Genomic DNA, 5165 nt, shown 5'->3' on the forward strand with positions numbered 1-5165 from the left:
GGATTGACAGAAGTCAAGCCAATGGGATGTGTAGAGATCTTCTGTTTGGGGAGTATTGTTTGAATTCTGATGACTCTGTGACCTTGGATAAGGCACTGGTATAGATCAAGGTTGTCCATTGCATTTTTTGTAGATCAAAATCCTGAATATGAGTATAATTTTCATTCCTTTGTTTCAGTCAATTTCAAGGTGATTAGATCCACTGGTTTTCTGGACTGGTTTGCTGTGGATTTATCTTTTGAAAGTGTGAATTTAGTTCACAAAGGTATACCCGCTTGGACTTTGAGTAAGTCCGAAGTGTATAAGGTTAAATCAAACCTTGTCATATGTTGTCCTAAGAGTTTCCTTCCCCTTAACATCTCTCCTGCACAGAGTTTAATCATCTTATTATAAGGATGTTGAAGTGAATAAGATTTTGAAGACAACAGGCCGGATAGTACCATTGCTTTGTTCAGGGCTTTTCTCGGATAGGACACCCAATTACTTCTCTTTAGAGGAAAGGGAAGAAGTTTATTTGGTCAGAATAGTGTGAGTTAGATTTTCGTACCTTGAAGGAAATCCTTGTCAGTGCTCCGATTTTGGCAGTTCCTGATCCATCTAGAGATTTTATGGTATGCACAGATGCCTCTTTGGAAGGTATAGGTGCAATGCTTATGCATGATGGACATGTGGTTTCTTATGAGTCTTGCAAACTAAAGAACCACAAGTTGAAATATCCAATTCATGATTTAGTTTTGGCAGCTGTAGTTCATGCTTTAATTAGATGGTGGCATTTCCTGTTAGGGCGTCGGTTTGAGCTGCATAGTGATCACCGCAGTTTGCAGTATATATTCACGCAACCAAACTTGAATGCTCGACAATAGAGATGGATGGAATTCCTTTGTGAGTATGATTTTTTAGGTTCGTTATATTCAGGGGAAAGAGAACGTGGTGGCATATGATTTAAGTTGTAGGCAGCATGAGATTTAAGCATTGTCCCTCAGAGTAGACTTGAGAGGGAGGATTCTTGGAGTTCTTCCTCAAGATACTTGGTATCAGGATGTTAGAGCCATGATAGAGTCTAGAAGGCCTTTAGAGGGTAGATTTTCTAGATATAACCTTGAGGCAGATGGAATTCTTCGTCACCTTGGATGGATCTATGTACCTCCTTTAGAGGATCTTTGCATTTTGATCATGACCGAGGCCCATCGTGCACCTTACTCGGCACATCCAAGTGTCAAGAAGATGCACGCAGATCTTAGATAGGTTTATCATTGGGCTAGTATGAAATGAGACATTGCTGATTTTGTGTCGAGATGTTTAGAATGTCACCGAGTGAAGGCAGAGCATCAACACTCGACAAGGCTTTTACACCCTAATTTGGTACCGGATTGGAAATGGGATATCATTTCCATAGATTTCATTGTTGGGTTGCCTATCTCTTCATGTCGTCATGATGCTATCATGGTCATTGTTGACAGATTGACAAAGGTTGCTCACTTTGTTCCTATTCAAGCTTCCTATATGACAACAGTGGTGGCTCGAGTCTTCTTGGAAGATGTGGTGAGATTGCATGGGATTCTAAGGTGGATCATCTTTGATAGAGATCCCGTCTTTACCTCAGCATTGTGGACCTCACTTCAGCATGCTTTGGGAACTTAGTTGAAATTTAGTTCATCTTATCACCTAGAGATAGATGGTCAGATCGAGTGAGTGAATCAAGTTTTGGAGGACATGCTTCGCATGTATGTTATGGACCAATAGTCATGTTGGGAGGATTATATCTATCTAGTGGAGTTTTCTTATAACAATGGATATCACAGCTCCATAGGTATGTCCCCCTTTTAGGCATTGTATGGTCATCCTTAACACACTCCTTTGAGTTGGGATCGGCTAGAGGACAGGGTGCTTATAGGACCGGATATTCTTTGAGAGATGGATCAACAGGTAGAGTGGATTCGTGAGAATTTGGTAGCTGCACAGGATAGACAGAAGAAGTATGTAGATGCTCATAGGGTAGATCGTCAGTTTTCTGTTGACAAACATGTTTTTTTGAGAGTGCGTCTGTGAAAGAGTCCGATCCGTTATGGAAAGGGTTCTAAGTTGGCGCCTCAGTTTGTTGGCCCTTTTGAGATCCTTGAGAGGATAGGACCTATTTCCTACTGTGTTGCCTTGCCACCGAGTCTATCCCACATCCATGATGTCTTTCATGTTTCAATTCTTTGACCTTATCATCCTGATGTGACACAAGTTCTTGATTGGAACTGTTTGCAGGTCGAGGATGGGCAACTTTCCATGGAGCCCGTGCACATTCTTCAGCATCGGGATTTGACCCTCAGGGGTTGCACCATTGACCAGGTAAGGGTCCTATGGGGCCCAAATGATGAGACCTCGACAACTTGTGAGGATGCAACGAAGATGAGAGAGCTTTATTCTTATTTGTTTTAGGCTTCCAGGAGTAAGCCTAGTTTTGGGGGGGAGAATGTAGTACCCCTCCTCGTTTGAACTCATTATATTCATATTTTACTATTTTTTACTTTTAGTGGATACATTACTATGATGTGTTATTCAGACTTATATGATATTATTTCATGCTTTATCTTGATATGAGATGCATAATTTATTTGTATTATTTCAATACTTGTGATTTATGGCATTTTATGGATTATTGCTATGTACTGACACTTTACTCTATCTATGCAATGTGTAATTATATATTGCATGTCTGTGAGTGTATTGGATGCAAGGGGATGATTTTCCTTCACTCACTCCGGTGAGACAGGGAACGTCGTGATTCTCCTTCATCGGTGTGCATGCCATGTTTTCTATATTGTATATATGCATGTGTGGTTCGGTGATGCAGGATATTGCAGGTACAAGTACTGGGTAGGTACGGGGTATCATCTCCACCTGGCTTCACAGGTCTGAGCGTGCCTTATATTTGTCTGATGGAAGTGGAGGAGGTAGTAGTTGACCCTATTTTACCTTGTTACACTCATGTGAGTGTCGTCAATTAGTCGTCCTGTCAGTTTGTTTAGTCTTCGTATTTTGTCGTTTGATTTTTTTATGAGTCTTTGCTTGGGGTTTGCTCAGTTTGTGTGTTTAGTGGATTTAATTAATTAATTAAATTTATGGAGTTATCTCATAGTTGGTATTTTTGGAATTATGTATTTTATGCATTGAAATTTTAAATTTAATTAATTAAAAGAAGTTATTAAATTAAGTTGCAAGTTGCATTATATTAGAAATATATCTTATTTAAATTTTAGTGAAAAATAAATTAGATTAATTTCATTTATTGTTCCTACAATTTAAAAAAATAAAAAAAATAAAAAAATAAAAAAATAAATAAATGAATGAAAGAATAGATTAGAATTAAAGTATTGCTTTATTTTCTTTTTTTTAGAAAATTAATTAATTTGCATGAGAAAAGAAAAGAAAAAAAAAAGAAAAGGTTATGATTTTTACTTATTGCATGTTAATTTATTCCTTTGGTGGGAATTAGAAAAGAAAAGAAAATTGCTTTTATTATTAAAATTAAATATTAGTTTTTTTGGGAAAAATATGTGCAACCTAAAATTTTAGGTTAAAAGGGAATATATCTTTTTCTTTTTGGGAGTCACGGGAAGGAGGCAAATATTTTGGGAAGAAAAACTTATTTTGGAAGCAATATTTTGTTGAAGAAGAAATTATCAGAGGATTGCTGGTAAGAGGGATTGGCTTGGAAACCCTGTTGCAGGATAGAGCTCATCCACGTGAATCTTCTAGGAAAATCTCCAATCTCTGTTGTGGAGATTCTCATGTTTATTGATTCCTTGTATGTTTTAGTTTTGGTGTCTTGAAAATTCATAGGGGGTTATGCTGGCAAAATTTTGCCAGATTTACCCTCCTCTATTCCATAAAAAGTTTCTCTGTGTGTTATGCAATTCTTGTGTTCTTCCTGTTGAAGAAATTTATTAAAAATTGGGTGAAGAAATAATTGGATTATGGAAGATATTTGTGTAAATAAAAATGGAGTAAAGTGGGGATGCATTGAATTTTATCTCTGTTGAAAATTAATTTTAACCCCTGTGGATATTAATTTTAAATCTCTGTGAAAATTTGATTTTTAATTCTCTGTGAAAATGGATCTTTATATTTTGTAAAAATTGATTTTTTTTTTTATATATTCACTGTTGAATATTTTCCTTAAAAAAAAAAGGGGTTTGTGAAATTTTAATCTTTGGATATGATCTATGCATTTATTAAAATTTAATTTTTAAATTAAAAAAAAATATTAAAATGGGTTTTGGGGAGGGGTCGGTAGTTACTACCGACAGTAGCAATGCTACCGTACGACAGCAGTGCTACTGGCAGTAGTAGTTGCTACCGTAAGGTAGCATTGCTACCCGCGGTAGTACATGCTACCGTAGGGTAGCAAAAAACTACCAGACCAACATTTAATTTCACCCTGGTTTGCGTGCCTTTGGCATTATGAGAAATTCGGTTTTTATTTTTATTTTTATTATATGTGTTATGTAATATATATATATATATATATATATATATATATATATATGCTTTTTTTTAAACTTGGGCATTTTGTTAATTAAGCTGTATTAATATCATGCAAATTTATTTATGTTTTAATATAGATATATTTAGTAATATGAATATATGTATATGATATATATATTTTAGATTCTATATTTATTCTTGGAAATACATTAGAAGGTTAATTTTTATGTGCTTAATTTAGCCTTGTTGTTCAAATGACAATTTTGCTTTTCTTTTATCAATGAGGTGTATTTTCGGCTTTTCTGAAATATCTGCATTTGCAAGTAATTAATGCTTTTTACTTTTAAAAAAGATTGCATGTTATAGGATCTTTAGAATAAAGGGTATTCTCTGGTAAAAGCATATTTCGTTGTAAATCTGATTTGAGTTATTGTCTTGTTACTAAGGTTGTTTTTACCCCTTAGTCAGGTGTCATTGTATAACCCTGTTGATGTGATCCATTATGTGTTATGTTTCCAAATGGTCAATCTTGGGTTAGTGAATGTGCATCCTTCACCCATGGTTTGTTAGGATTAGATATGGCTGTCAGTTTTGCCATAGAGTTCTCATAGAGAGAGTGGCTTTCGAGCAGGGGCTGCGCTCAAAGTGGATGGCAGGATAACCCCTCGAAAGTCAGTTAAGAAGTGATA

The sequence above is a fragment of the Cryptomeria japonica genome, chromosome 5 (assembly GCF_030272615.1).
Source record: "Cryptomeria japonica chromosome 5, Sugi_1.0, whole genome shotgun sequence".
Classification (NCBI taxonomy): Eukaryota; Viridiplantae; Streptophyta; class Pinopsida; order Cupressales; family Cupressaceae; genus Cryptomeria; species Cryptomeria japonica.